The 16,278-nt window shown below is 42.4% G+C and overlaps 1 protein-coding gene across 3 annotated transcripts in view; it reads left to right on the top strand.

Annotated features, from left to right (window-relative positions):
- The first annotated feature begins 10,081 nt into the window (after positions 1 to 10,081).
- Positions 10,082 to 16,278, top strand: part of KCNG2 (potassium voltage-gated channel modifier subfamily G member 2) — a 53,125-nt gene continuing 46,928 nt past the window's right edge. For 2 of the 3 annotated variants that reach the window (XM_041427511.1, XM_041427508.1), the window contains exon 1: positions 10,870 to 11,024. The gene's annotated coding sequence lies outside the window, so the exon portion shown is untranslated. Of the gene's footprint in view, positions 10,620 to 10,869; positions 11,025 to 16,278 lie in introns of those variants that run through there. The other variant, XM_041427509.1, reaches the window with a different exon arrangement.

Here is a 16,278-nt window from a genome sequence, read left to right as displayed (position 1 = left end):
TGCAAGCTTTTAATACAGGTATTTTTTTTTTGATAGTGGATAGGCAGGATATTATTATCAAAGAAAAAAATTAATTTGTTTGGTTTAGTCAGCAACATACTGAGTTAATTTACTTCCCATATATGAACATGTCACACTCCTGAGCAATTGTTTCATCATTATAAATTGAATTAAATAATAGGATGGAAAATAGGATTTGGATGAATGGTGCTTTATATGTGCAGAACATACAAGAATCTTGAGCTTTATTGTGCTGCATTTTTTAAATTGCTGTCCCCTCTGAATGCTTTTTCTTTTTCCCACTGGCAAGCTAGTTGCTAGATGCTGTGGTAGCACAAGGTCCAGTTTGCCCACTGATGGGGCTCTGGTACACGATGTTCTTTAGATTTAACTAGGTGGTATCTCCTAGGGCTTTTGGTCAATGAGAAGATAAACAGCTGACAGACTGACAGTGGCATGAATTCCCAGTCAGATAGCTTGGACCCTCTTCCCCAGCTGTGGGAGTCATTTTTTCTCCCACAGTTGTGTCCTAAGCAGAATGGCACAGTGAGAAACACACAGAAAATTGGTATAATTCCTAGGTGTAAACTGAGAAAAACCTGTTGGCTTCAATGGGGTTGAAAAGAGCATGGTATTTATCTCAAAAATAGAAAACTAAATAAGGAATAGTATCTTTGGTAATATCAAAAATGGAGGAGGGAAACATCAATATATTTCTCTAACGCAGAAATTATCATTAGCTTTTTTTAATAAGCCTAGGGAAGATGGGTAGGAGGAAAAATTGTAACCCTGCAGGGCAACAGTGTTAAGGCTGTCACCTGATGGCCAGCTGAAGACCAGCTATTCTAGCTACTTCAGCCCTTTCCAGGAACAAAGTCTGAACCTCATATTACCATGGTAAATTACTGAGCCAATCCAACTCCCCTGCAGCTGAAGGACTTTGTGTGGCAAATGAAGAGCGAAGGGTCTCTTTTTTTCTGTGCTGCATTGGGGTAGCTCTTTCTCATAGCAAGACTTAAATGCCTTGTTTTCCCAGTATTTCAGCTTCAAAGTTAGTGGGCGCCAAGAGATAGAGATGCAACTGTTTGCTATTAAGTACAAAAATGAAAAAGAAAAAGAAGTAGATGGAGCTAATTGATCTACAACCTGCTTGCTTACAGTTTAGGAACCCCTTGGAGAATAAGATAAGGAGATCTGACTAGTAGTGCTTTGAGAAAATAAAGAATGCACACAATGAGTAGTCACAGAAATTACAAATATTTAGAGAATGGATTTAGAAAGAAAAACATTGTCCTTGCCTCACTGCACTGACTTCCCTAGCAACACAGGAAAAGTTTCCAGCACCTTAGATGGCTTTTTGTTCTGCACTGGAACAAGATTTATAGTCTCTCAAAATCACCAGGGACAGGACTGCCGACCCAATGGTGCCTACCACCCACCAGCAAGGCAATGATTCTCTCTACAGCTCTGACCTGAGTGCTCCAACGATCCAGTTTCAAGTGTAACACAGCAGTGAAGCCTGCTTAAACTTCCCAATTAGCATCTTGGTAAACCAGGACATCCTTCTCTGAACTTTCTTTAGGGTAGAGAACCCGTCAGATTTTTTAGAATAGCCTTTCCAACTTCTGAAACTACTCACGCTCAATCTTCACGCAGCTTTGGGCAGTCTATTGGGTGTTTAATAAATTTGAATTTCTAGTTTGGCTTTGAAAGGATGTTTGCAATGCCTGCTGTAAGGAACCAAAGGCACCATCAGGCTAAAATAGTGAAATAGGATTTAACAGAAAATGTATTATAATAAAGATGAAACTTACGCATCTGCTGAGTCACTTCAAGAGGCACTAACTAAAAGGAAAGGTGCAAAGGTTGTTGCTGACATTTAACCTGTCACCTGGGTTTTCATGAAGACAGCTGAGGACAGGGAAGAGGACCTGCTACAGGTGATGGTCTTCAGTCATGCAAACTCCCTCCTTCCATGCTGTACCAGAGCTGTCTCAGCTGGAACTCACTTGAATGTTTCATGCATGCTCTTGGGCTCTAAATGAGCTGCCACTTCTCCATTAAAACAAAAATGCTCAAAAATACCATTATGAAAAGGATTGCTGGGTTCTGTTTAACAAAACTCCATGCCCAAAGTATCTGAAAGAGGGCAGTGGAAAACAAGTGACATTTTTTCCCTGCAGAGATTCATCTCATGAAAGCCCCAGCATGAAGCATTGCTAGATCTGCCCGGTGTGAATGCAGCTGGTCAGGTTATAGCATGGATACATAAGTCAGTTTTGCACTCCCAAGCACTTTCATCTCTGTCATGACCATTATGTGACAAAAAGCATTTTGCCAAGAAGCAGCCTTATTTTCTGGCTCCGATAATTAATTATTGGTCAAGGAGGGGCAGCCTATCAGCTCTCAAGCAGCACAGCACCTTCTTTTTCCTGAGCTACTTTCCTCTGAAATTGGCTGCACTTCAGAAAATGAGCTGAAGGCACCCAAGGAGGCTGCTGCTCCTTGAATATCTGCCTCTTTTCCCCTCCTTGCTTGTCCACCCTTCTGGCCTGAAACTGTTTCCCCTGTAAAAGTGAGAAGGTTCCTTCATTGTGATGAAGTTCCTTCATTGTGTGAACAGAAGGAGCTAAAGGCAAACCGCCCTTTTGTGACACTTCCTGTTGATGCAGCCCCCACCGGTGCTTCTGAAGGACCACCTCAGTGAATTCTGAAAATTGTTTTGTGTTGGTTAGGTCTTTTTTGTTGCCAAAACTATCACTGACAACTCTGGGCATTCATTTAGTGGTAATTCAATCATTAAACTTTTCTGACAATTTTTTTGCTTACTTGCTATTAAGCAGTAAATGTGATAAGCAGTGTAGATAAGACACCAGTCTTGTTCTTTCAAGACTAAACACTGTGAGAAAAGCCCCAGTTACCCCACAAATCTGCTTAAATAATTCTGCAGTTCCCATCACTGAAATTACTCATGTTCTTCACTGCAGTCTTTGTTCAGCTTTGTGCTATGACTCAGCCAGTGGCATTTTTAAAAACCCAATAATTTAGAAATAATTCAGTTTTACAACTGATGTAACATACACCAGAGCTCCCTTTACATCCTCAGCAGCATCCTATTTTGTTTTTAAAGACACCCTGCTAATGTGAGCCATCCTGGAATTAATGGGGTAATTCCCTCCCTCCACATTCCCTCCCTCCCTCCCTCCCCTCCAAACCACCCTCCTCTGGATGTCAGCACCTGCACTGTGATTCTAACTCTCACTTTTAAAAAAAGTCCATAAGTGACAAAGTTCTCAGATGACACTGACCATATTACTGCCCTAACCTCCTCCTTCCATCAGCCGTTCCCATGTGCTCTCTCATGTGCTGTTTTCATAGGCAGGAATAGATTAGCATCCATGTGAATAATTTACAATACAAACAGCCCACTGGTTGTTCAAAAGCCACCTGAATCCCAGAAGGTGACTGTGGCTTAGGTGGATATTTGAGGTTTGTGTATAGCTGCTTGAGACCCACCTGTGGCCATCTTTTTTCTCTCAAGCTTAATTGCTATGTAAAGAGCAAAAGCACTTTGGCAAACCTCACCGTTTTCTCTAATCTATGCTGCAAGCTGCTGGAATGGTAGCTCTGTTGTTTTTTAATGAAAAAGATGCCATGCATAACAGCAACATGATACTAATGGCAACATGAGCAAATCATTTACCTGATTCCTGTCTGTTGGGTGGTTAAGTGGAAGCCAAAAATAGCACATCCATTCCTGACCCCTGAAATTTGTTTCAAAAGCTCTGCAGTAACTTCAGCTCCCACTAAGAAGCTGGAAACATTATTAGTAATAGAAAGTCTTTTGAAAGGACCAGGCAAATTCACTAAGCCCACTGACCTCTTGCTTAGTGAATACTGTGGACTGCATGCTCATTACATATAGGAGACTGGCTTTTTGGATGTTATTTAATTTACTGTTTCTCATGGCAAACAGACTGGGGCAAGAAAAGCTTCAGGGCTAGTTCTCAATGCAGTCTTTATAATGTGGCCTTCACCACAGAATGCTGTGCAGAATGTTAGTTCTGCATCAAATGCCATGACAGACTCAATGGTGCCATAGGCATGAATCTGATGAGTGCTTTTCTGAATTCTTTTTTACATCAAATGAAAAATTCCTACCTCTCTGCTAGCTCAGGGGATACCACAGCCACTCTCTAGCAGCTCTCCAGGACACTGATCACCCCAGACTCACAGCACACCCAGGCTGCCATCAGACCAGCCCTCATGTGAAACCCTGCCCTGTTTCAGAATATCTACACTAGCATGAAGTTCAGATTATTCTTGATTCTCCCCTCTTAGTGTGTGTCGCTCAATACTGCCCAACCAGGGTCCTTCTGCAGGAGCTGAACTGAAAGATGTGATTCAGGCACTAATGGGCTTTGAGCCCCTGGGAACACACCGCAGATACACGGCAGAAAAAGCTCCTGAAAGACAAATGTTGGACCCTCGGCACCATTTTGCTCCTAATGCAGACACAGCCATCCTTCACTGTTTGGGCTCAGATTCACTTTGTAGCCAAAGTGCTGCAGTATGTGCACAGCAAGATTAACAATGCATAAATTCTACCAACCTGGATGCATGTCTGCAGAGGAAGTTACTGTGAAGTTAGTGAGTGGGACTGTACACTAACTCTTCCTGTAGACCACTCATAGGGATAATTCACTCCTCCCTAAAAAAGGCATATTCTCCTTCAACAAAAATTTAAATGTGCTCCTTTAGAGCACATTCAGATTCCCATGTTCATAAGACTCCAGACAATGCTGGATGATTAAACATTTATCTGAATGAACTTTCAGAGTGATTTTGTTAAACTGTTTTAAAATTCTGTGTATTGACATTTGAAATTAAAGGAGATGTAATTTTTTTTCACAATAAAGTTCAGTTCACTCTTGAAATCTTAGTTTGAATAAAAGAGCCAATACAAGAGCTTACCTTGGTTTAATGATACATTTAAAGAATCTGAAACTAGTGAATTAGGCTTAATTGTTTTGGTTTTTTTTCTGAGAACAGCAGTGCAAATAAACCCCACAGAAATCATTCTGATATTATTTTTCTCTCACTGTCCTTGATTTTCAGCCAAATGGGTTAGGAGAACTCTTCAGACCGCAAAGCCTGTATTGAAGCAAATATAATACTTTGAGGTGAAATGTTAAATTTACACAATGAAATTTTTCCCAAAGCAGGGCAGGATCAAGCTTAACACTGTTGGATTCATTTTCCATTTGTCTGGCTGCCTGACCATATCTTTATTCAGTAATTATGCTTTCATTTCAGAGTGTTGGGTCTTTATGTTTGGTTTGAGAGAAAAAATATAATATTCAAATATGCTTCCAGTTTATGCTCTGTATTTCTTCCCATTTATAGAATGTTTTCTACCTTGGTGTTTTGAGTGGGCAAACCCCCACACTAGCAAAATATCTTTTCAGCCTGAGCATGGCTGCTGGGATTTGTCATACCAACATGGGGGTGGACATATGTTGATTTTTACCTCCAAACCTCCTGTTGATTTTTACCTCCAAATCAATATGTGGATTTTTACCTCTGTAGACAAGAAATCTCTGAGCACGTGGCCTGCAGTCAGTGCCAGCCCCTGGGCTTGGCAGCTTGATCAGATCTTTACAAACGGTCATGTTTTCAGCATAAGTTTGCATCTGACCTGAAAAAACTTGAAATCGAACTATACATGTTGTTGTCATAGGGCTCCAGTTTTGCCAAGTGTTAATATGTATACCAGCATCTCATTTGCAAATCAAAGAGCCAAATAGCTAAGAATTTCTTGCTTGGCAGAGTTACTCTCCCCTCCACCAAACCCATGACTCTGGCAATAAACAGACCCAGAAGAACGTAAACACCTTTGTACATAACAAGTTTTGTTTTTCAGGGTAGGTTTGCATATACTACCTTAAAATTTAATTTAGCTATAATTGGAAGGTGACTTGTACGCTGTTTGTTACAACTGTGCTCTTGCAACTTGATGCAAGAGATTACAGAGACACGAATTCATTGCTGTGACTCTCAGCAAAATTACAAAAACACAACCTGATATCTAACAGAAGAGGAAATACCAGAGCTGTAACTCACAGCAATATTTTTTCCACACAAAAAGGATGTAGTGTTCACAAGCGATCATCACAATTGCTATCACCACAGTAGCTCTATTACATCTTCTGTAACTTTCTCTATTTCGTTTTGCTCTCTTTAATTTAACACTTGTGTTTTTCCAACCTGAGTAATTTCCCCTGAAATAATTTGAAAAATTGGCATTAATATAAAAGTACATCCTACTTGCAACACGTTACATAATTTATATAAATAATTTGCAGAAAACTCTAAATTCTCCCTTTGATACCTTCTTATACAGAAGAAGATAAGTACAGAGAAAATATTATATTTATGTAATATATACACATGGCCATATTTATGTAATGTATACACATGGCTACTGTTCTAATAGATAATTAAATTTTGCACAAGCACACGACCACTTTAGTCACAAATAACTTGAGGGAAAAACTACTGCATCTGCTGTCATCGGTACAATTATATTATCCTTCCTTTCTGCATTGTTACCTGCAGTATAATTTCTCAGCTCTGAGAACCTTGTTCCGATCAGCTGCCCCAAATAGAATTGGTTGAAGTCATGTAAATAGAAGTTCAGCTTAATTATTTTCCTGTCTGAAAAATCACTTTTAACCAAAGCAAGAGATGCTCCATTTCCCTTTCCTGTTTTCCCTCCCTTCAGCTACAAAAATAATTATCTCCATGACAGGTACCAAAATTTTGCTATCTGCCTCTCTCTCCCTTCAAAAACACACTCAACAGCACTCTGTGACAATCAATCAAAAGCATTACAATAATAGTGTTCAACACAGTCTTCACAGACATATTCACTTATACATCTCTGGGATTTCTGTCTGCTACGAGAGCTGAAGAGTGGGAGTCAGACTTCCAGGAGCTTCCTTTTGTTCCTGCCACCGTCTCCAAGGAGCAAGCTTCTATAACCATCTCCACAGTCTACACACACCCCAGGGGCCTAAGTTCGTGGTCACCATCACCTTTTTTTCCCTTTTTGTGACACCTTCTTTTAGGCAGACTCCTCTTTTTAACATAGAGAATTCACCTCCTGCCTGATTTTAGGCACATCTTCTGCAAAAAGCTTCCAATTCTCTTCTTGGTCCCTTCCAGACAGATGGGAATGTACCAGTTTGCAGCTAAAACAACTTGCTTGACTGGGACACCAGGGCGAAACTATAAAACTACAGCTTTAGTGCAAGTTCTTACTGCCTCTGGCCATATACTGTTTCTTTGGTTATTCATGAACTAATATAACCATGGTGAACTAATTTAACAGGTTCTCCATCTGTAAAACACACATACTAATACATGCATAAACTCTTATCCCTAAGACTGCTGATCCCAAATGAGTCCTGAGAAGCTGAATGTATTTGAAGAGGGCTTATTGACACTCAGATGAAGCATCTTATTGACCTGTAAAATAGCTTCTGGATTAGACGACACAAATCCTAAACCAAATACATCATGGCAGTACAACAACTGGGATGCTAAAATAATTAAAAAAAATCAACAACAACAACACAGTTCTAGGGATTAATCTGTTCTGAATCAATGGAAAAGGTATATCCTTTCCCCTTTCACAGCTCTGGGGTAATATTCCAGCTTTTCTCAGATTTCAGATTTTAAAAAATCCCTAAAGTATTGCACTTAAATCTGCTTTTTTTGCTTTACAAAAGTAGATCTCGGCGAGCAGTGTAAGCAAGTGGCCTGATGCTTATTACTTTCTAAAAAATTAAAGCATATTTAAGAAATTTTAAACTAATTGAAGAAGGGAAACAGAGATATGCTTTGTCTTCTACATTTGCCATGTCACTGCCACTGAAGCTGCCATCTGTGGGACAGAAGCAATAGTGGGATGGATTGGAAAGAAATGGGTAAACACACCTGCAAAGCATTTAATTATACTCCTCTGATATTTTTGGGACTTCAGATAGTAATTTCATTTGAAGCAGGACCAGGTCCAAGTAGAAAATTAAACTTTTAAACTGGAATAGGGAGGAGGCTGCACCCACACACCTGTATAAAGAGAGCTACTCACAGAAAGCCATATAAATGTGTTTTCAATTGCAGTAGAAAGGTATGACTGTAAACCAAACTCAATTGTATTTACTCCAAGCAAGTCCAGGAGGAAGAGTAAGAAGGAATGGTTGCTATCTCAATCTTCTATAGGCATGGACATGAAACTAAGCTGCCAATTTACCTTTTGTGGCCCACTTCTAGAGATGAGGGTGTTCAGGAGTGGTGCCTGTGGCCTCCCTGCTGCAGCTGTAGGTGCTGTGTGACTCGGGAATGACATACATGACGTGGCCTTCAAGCAACAGGAGCACAAAGCAACACCAAAGCAACAGCACTGAGAGAAAAAGGCTGGAACCAGAGACCCAGTTTTCAACAAAAGACTGCACAATTTTGGTGCTGTCCAAACCAGTTAACTGCTCCATGCAACCTTTTCCCCATCTGTTTAGAAAACTGGAATTATATAATTTTTAATAATGGCACAGACCCCATAAATAACATTCTGCTATTGATCTTCAATTTTACTCTTCACTATCATCAGTGAAGTAAAGAAACTGCAATTTCTGGAAATGGGGGGTGGAGGATATGGAATACTGTTTAATATTTTGGAATTATTAAAAGTGGAATTACACCTCTCCAGTCATGCTCATTCTTCACTTCTGGGGATGTACAACTAATCTCCAGTGCAAGCTGAAAGGTAACCTCTGAAGATAATAGTACCACATCAGTTTGCAAAGAGAAGTGAGATCCTAATCTCCATAATCTTGTCAAATTACTTATTGGGAATTAGAGGGGGAGGTAAAAAGAAAGAAATACATACCTCTAGGTATTTTAACACAGATTATTTTGAGGAAATACAAGCCATATGCAGGTGGGATAAATCCATGCTAAATAAATAAATAGAACTGGCACAGAAAAGTAACTGCACAAAAATCTCATGCCAGGGGAAATATGTTCCAGGCTATCTGTGCTGTCAAGCAGCAAAAAAATGAAAATAAAAAGGTTTTGCTGTATGAGAAAGATGAGTGGTTTCAAATACTCCTTTAACATTGATACAAACAAGGCCAGATATCGTGATGCCTGTCTCGCTTCCAGACTTCAGCAGAGGGAGAGCAGAGGGGAGTGATTCATGGAGAGCACGCAAGAAGCAGTGCTGAAATGGAGCTGAGAAGCCCATGGCAAAGGTCCTGTTTGTTTGTCTTTACATAATGTAAGACAAACAGAATATGGAATTAAATTAGAAGACAATGTACTTAATTGCCAATTACTTCTTCACTGCTATCTTGAAAACCAAATAGTTAAAGAGCAATGAATTGTTCCCATGAAACTTGATCGATTTTGTAGTGGTTGTAAGCAATAATTGGTAAAAACCACGAAATGTATATACATGTACAAAAAGAATTTCCATAATAGCTCCAGATATCATAGGCAGAACTACATCCTGCTGTCTCTGAGCTGGCTCCTTGCACAGACAAGGGGCTACCTGGGACTGACAATTTTTATCAAGTTTGACCTAAAAAATTCTTGCACTTGATCCACTAACTGAGGAAAGAAACTAATTAATACACACATGACCTTTTCTTCAGTATTAAGAGGCAAAAAATCATGACAGATGCCAGACCTAGCCAGAATTTTCCCCAAGAGGAAGGGAAGGAAATATTTTTTTAAAATACCCCAAAAATAAAAATTAATGAAGCGTAAAAATAAAAATAAAATAAATAAAATAAAATAAAATAAAATAAAATAAAATAAAATAAAATAATAAAATAAAATGTTAAGACTGACAAAAATCTGGATTCATGTACTAGCTACAGAGGCATTTTGAAAAAAGCTGGCAGGAGACAAGAAACACCTCGGGAAATGCAATTCGATCCTTCCAAATAGGTTGTAACTTGGTACCGATCGGGGCTGAGGGAGGGAGAGGGAGGAGTCGGGGTAAATCATCCTCGTTACTAAAACCATAAAAGTTACGAGTGTGGTGTGCTTTTGGTTTGCCCGGTGGAGCGGCATCCTGCGGCGGTGTACACGCGGTGTAAGCGCGGGCAGAGCCTGACAGGCACTCACCGGCATCCAAAGGCTCAACCTTCCCCCGAGCGCCCGCTCGCAGATCGGAGACATCAAGCAGGGCAATGATGTCTCCGCCCGACCGTCTGTGAACGCCGCTCCCCACTTTCCCCGCGAGGGATCCTGGCAGCCCCGGCACACACGAACCCCGCCAGCGGTCGGGACAGGGTCCGAGCCGAGCCGCGCTCTGCCGGGGCACCATCCCCGCTGGCCGCGGACTGCCGGCGCCGCTGCCGCCTCCCCGACGGGCTCCGGCTGCGCCGAGCTGGGGCAGAAACTCGGGGAAAGGGCTCTCCCCGCCTTGGGAAGCTCCTGGCACGCCCCGCGGGCTCGCTGACAGCGCTCACCTGCCGGCTGCACGGAGCCACCCGCGGGCTCGGAGCGGAGCGGGAAAGTCAGCCGGGACCGCAGCGCAGCCAACACAGGTCCGGCGCCCGGGAGAGAGCGTTCGCGGCCTCAGAGCGCGTCACGGTCGGGCTCGGGCTGAGTGCTTCGGCAACTCACGCTAGCGGCCCGGGCAGGGGGCCGGAGCTGCCCCGATGAGGGGAGGGGGCTGCGGGTCAAAGACATGAATGAAAGATGAGCGCCGCTGCCCGGCCAGGACGGTGCCCCTGAGGCTCGCAGGGCGGCGGGACAGCGGCGCTCCGGGGGCGGGGGGGGGCCGTGCCCCGGCGGCAGGCGGCGCTCCGGAGCTGAGGCTGGGGCTGCGGCGGCGGCAGCGAGCGGGGCCGCGCCGGCGGAGCGAGCAGGGAGCCGGGAGCGGGGCGAGGAGATGGAGCGGGGCAGCCTGCGCCGTCCCCGGTCCCGGCGGGGAGGAGGCAGCGCCTGAGGTGAGAGGGGCTGCGGGCGGAAGGGCCGGGGGCACCCGCTGGGCGCGGGAATGGCGCTGGGTAGCGGCAACTCCGCCGCTGGCCGGCGGCACCGTGCGCGAAATTGCCGGGTCCCATCCGTGCCCGGGCCGTGCGCGGAGCGAGGGGTGCTGCCAGAGCCGGGCGAAGCGCTGCCGCCCCGTCCCTGCCGCCTGCCCCGGGCTGGGGCGCTGCCCGCGGCGGGCTCGGCCCTGCCCTGCCCTGCGGAGCGAGAGCGGCCGGCCCTGCCCGGCACCGCGGCCGCGGCAGAAGGTAACGGGGCTGGGCGGGCGCGGCGGGAGCTGTGCCGGGGCGCAGCCGCTGCCCTGTCCGGACTGCCCCGGAGCGCTGCTTTGTTCTCTTGCCTGCTTGCGGATTTTGAGTGGCGATTCTCTTTCGTTACAGAAACGGGGCGTGCGGAGCTGTCAATGGGATGACGGTGGTGTGCCCGTGCATGGAGCTGCACAGGGGCCCTAAATTCTGTAGTTTTTGCTTAGGCAGAGCTCCCGCTGGTTTCCCGGGTCTTTCTCAAGGTTTACACAAAATTGAGTCTTTAGTCAGGCTGCAACATCTCCTAAATAATATGTATAGCCAACGTGGTTGTGAGTTTCAGTTTGGATTCTAGGCAAAATTTGCTCTGAATAGGAAGGCAGTCATAGTTAATGTTTGCTAAATGCATTACTATCAATTTGAGTGCATGTTATTAGTATGATCATAACGTAAATTCTGAAGGAATATGAAGGGGCTGTCTTGATTCAGGTCTATACCGTATGGTTTGAATATTCCAACTTTGGCACTGACCCTGAAAACAGTGGTTAAGGTTTGTCCCAAAGAAGAAAGTACCTGACCATAAGACCCTTGATTGACCATAAGAGCCTGATCACTTCTAGTGGAGTTGTTCTGAAAAGGCAATCTCTCCTTTCTTTGAAGCACTTGTGCAGCAGATACTTTTGCTAGAACTTCTTACTCTGTCTTTCTCCCCAGGGTAAAATTGGTTAGGTCCATAAAAAGTGGCAAACCTCCACCTGACAGTATTTTTTTAATTCAGCCTGAAGCACCAAAGTTTCTTGATAAGAAAAGCTGTCTTTTGACTGTGCTTATCCCTCCCCTGGCTACTTCCATGGTTCTGAAATTACTTGAGGGTGACCTTCAGAGAAAGAAGTCAGCTTTGCTCAGAGGATTTCAAACCTTTTATTTGCCCTTCTTAAGGCTTCACTAAAACAAACAAGCAGAGCATTTGGAAGGAAACCTATGATTGAATATTCAGCAGTTCATTTCCCTTGGGTAAAAGCTGATAGATGTTTTCACTTGTTTTGGAAAGGTTTTTAGCCAAGCAAGAAAGATCTGATTTGACACTGCTGAAGTAAATAATGAGGTAAGGCAAAGGAAGGTAGTCTTTTTTTGGTACATCTCTCCTGATGTGTGGAAAGAGGGGTTAGAAACTGAGTGAACTGTTGCAGGGCTTTTTCCATTATACTTTTATTTTGGGTGGGTTAATCAGTGTATCAGTTTCTGTGAAAACTCAAGACTCCTGCCTTTTAAAAAACATTAGCAATATCACTGGATATTTTCAGGCAGTGCATATCTGAGACACTATGCACTTGCCAAGAGATGAACAGCACTTGGCCTTGTGCCTCTGGGCTTGTGCCTAATTATACATCGCAGGAGCGCTGCATTAACTGTCAATAAATGTTTGCCATCACTTCGGGCTGAAATACAGACTGGCTTTAAAACAGCACAGAAAGAAAAGTTTCAGCTCCGTTTTTAAATGTGATACCCTCTGTATGCCTAACTTTCAGTTCCTAGATCTATTGTCAGGGTCCCCATTAATATAGCCCAGCTTTTTTTTATGTGGCTTTGGTTTTGAAGACCTAAAATGACTGAGTATATTTCTTTAATTTCCCCTTAGCAGCTCCGTGTTGATAAAACAGATGAGAGAAGAGTTTCATTAGAATTACGTTTCTTTGCTGAACTTAAGCAGGACTGTGATGGTCATATTCATATTTCCCTTTCCTTTGTCATTTTGTGTTTGATTCTGGGAGAAATCCTTTTAAATGCCTGACCATGATTTCAGGACACTGTAAGAAATTACCCCCACGTAATCAGATTGTGCCTTGCACTGAACCCAGCGCTGTCTGCAGTCAGACAGGATCAGTAGTCAAGCCAGTGTTGGATGGATTTTTAGGCACTGTGGAAATCCTTGGACTTTTCCAGCACGAGACCAGACTAACTGGACAAGCTAGAGCCAGAAAAGCTGGTGGGAACTGATGATGCTGTAGCTGTAGCTATGCTGAGATTGTGCACTGGTTCTTGGTATGGGGTGAGTACCCAGGTGGGGAATTATTCCAGAGTATTGTCTTCTGAATGCTCGGCATAGCTTTTAGCTAGTGAACTTGCCTGCACACAGCTATTTGATTGCTTGTTTTGAGCAATTAGGGGAAAGACTGAGATGGATTTGATCCTTGTGTCCTCAGATTGTTTGCAAGAAAGAAAAAGAGGCAACATTTTAGGACTGAATGAATGATAAAAATAAATGTTCAATTTTAATAGTATTAAGAGAAGAAACAGGAAACTGGAGGTAGTGGAAACTCCAAATCTTTTAAATGTCTGAGTGATTGAGGAGCCTTTCTCTTATTTTAAAAATGACATGGGCAATCAAGGGCCAGAGTGTTAAAACTGTGATACAGATGGGTTTCAGCAGAGGGTTCAAAAACTTTCAGATGCATGTAGGTGATAAGAATTGAGGTTATTTCTTTTCAAACGTTTTCCAGCTCTACTAAAAACAGGAAGAAACCTATCAGCTCTGGTGCAGTACCTCTTTAAATACTCAGTGTGCCTTGAATTGAATGGAGTAACTTATTTGCTCAGTTAAGACATTAGTTTTGAGTTACCCAACTCACGCATTTCCCTACTCAGATGAATATCTTCATCAGATTCTAAGAGGTGTCATAATCAGCCAATGGATTTCAATGATTTGTTTGCATCAGGCATTTTTAAGAACCAATTAATTAAACCTGCAAACTTTAAGTTACTTGGTACTGCTTCCCTGGTGTGTGCTGCCTCTTCACCACACGCAGATTCCATTTCAAGAGGCATTTTAACCCCATGGAAAGTCAGGGTCTGTTGCTTCTGTTCCTCCTGTGTAGTGTTTTACCTGTGAGAGACTTTTTCCTTGCTCCTCACTTAGTTTTGTTCTTCACTGGACTAAGATACAAATGCAAATTCAGATCCTGTGCCCTGTGGTTAAAGGGTGAGCTGAGTGAAAAAAACAATGTTTGTGAAGGCTCTAGTGCTGGTCATAGTGCCTAATGAAAGATCAGTGGCCTTTCTCTGACTTCCCAGTAGAGAGGATGGGCACTTCTGTATTATTTAAGGTGAGAAAGGGACTAGAGTCACTCTGCTTTCACTAACCTTAGGTGTATGAACAGTAATTTCTAGATTTAAATTTATTAAATATTTTAAATCTTTGTTTTTTCACCCTGGAATTAAGATAAAGTATGCAGTCTCCCAGCTTCTTAACATGAGCAGGCATCTCTGGTAATTGTTCAGGTTCTACCAACACATTTGCCATTTCACCACTATTTGGTGATAAAATCTAAATCTTTACAGCAAGTCAGAGGTTAGTGGTATTTTTTCCAAGTGACAAAAAGCTAAAGGAGGAATTACTGTAATTGAATTAAGCTGCTACAGTCTATTCCCATTCCTGAGTAGAAAAGGTCCCAAATGATTTCTTTCTTCTTCTTTTTCAGGTTTCTAAATAACTACTTTAAAAATAAGGATAATTAAGACTGTAAACTGTGGTACCAGCTATTGGTAAAAATAAATGTAAAACCACTATGTTTCCAGGGTATCTGCACAAACAATGGCTCTCCATGCTGTGTGCTTGGTCAGCCATTGTCTTTCTGAACTCTCAGTAGAATCTGTGATGGTTGTTGAAAACAAGAGATCCCACTAAAAGAAGTTAAATTAGAGTTCTGCACAAGTTGCAGGAGCTAAATCAATGTTTGACAAATGGGAAAGGATATGAGCATTTAAAAGAAAAAAATGTACTCAAGATTCTAGGAATATTAAAGCAACCAAGATGAAACAAAAATAAAGCATTAAAAATGTATCTTTTCAGTGTTGTTTCAAGAAGAATTACACATGTTGGTGTTTATGGAGATTATTCTCATCTTCTTATTCAGAGCTTTGTGTTTCTTGAAGATACAAATAATATTTAGACTGAGATGGTACCCACAAGAAGCGCTTCGTAAATATTAATGTTGTGGGGAAATTTTGGCAATTGAGTTAGAGCTGTTTGTCTCAGCCATCTATAAATGGTTCTGTGAACAAAATAAATAGACTGATACCAACTGGGCAGAGAGTAATGGGTAAGATCTGTCTTTGTCTGTGTACAGAGTAGTGCCAGGATGCCCACTTGGGAATGGGAGCAGCTGGGGCCATGCTGGTGATACCTTTCTCTGCCTGAATTCCATTGTTCCTTAGGGGGAAAAGGCTGCTGAGACACAGCAGGATCATACAATCGTTTAGGTTGCAAAAGACCTTTAAGATCATGAAGTCTGACTGTTAACACTACCAAGCCCACTACTACACTGGCTTTGTTTAGTACGCCTGGGATTTGAGCATGGTGCTCTGGGAGCTTCAGAGAGGATTTATAAACATGTTTATTTGTTTATTATATATCTCTTGCCATCTTGCCATGTTTGTTGAGGTTTCTTGTAATGTTTCTAGTCAGACACATTCTTGGGATGGACTGACAATGTGACAGGTTTCCTAGATGTACTGTGTAGCAGTTGTGTGTTGGCTGTGAACCGGATTCCTCACATCATCATTTTGTGCACATTTACCCCACTGAGTTACAAGACATCTGTGATTTTAAAATGTTTAAGGAGAAACTGGACAGATTAAGGAAAAAGGAGGAGAAGTAAACCAGATTAAGGATAAACCATCCTCCAGGGATTTGGCGCAGCCATGAGAATAATATTTTTGTGCCTAGCCCTGTACCCCTGAAAACTAAACTAACTTCTTCAAGTCTAGCACATTTCTGAGACTTTTGTATTTTATCTGTCCAGGATGTTGAACAGAATTGGATCCTGAAATACAAGCTCGTTTCCACTCACTTTTTCATTTCTTGAGTTAGAACTGGACCTACACTATTGCTTTTAAATGTTTGTCACATCAAACCAGCTTTGAGTCAAGGAGAATACTGCTTGGATACCCATTTGTCTGAAAACAG

The sequence above is a fragment of the Onychostruthus taczanowskii genome, unplaced genomic scaffold (assembly GCF_017590055.1).
Source record: "Onychostruthus taczanowskii isolate IOZ18803 unplaced genomic scaffold, ASM1759005v1 scaffold115, whole genome shotgun sequence".
Taxonomy (NCBI): Eukaryota; Metazoa; Chordata; class Aves; order Passeriformes; family Passeridae; genus Onychostruthus; species Onychostruthus taczanowskii.
This window is presented reverse-complemented; position numbering and strand designations above follow the sequence as displayed.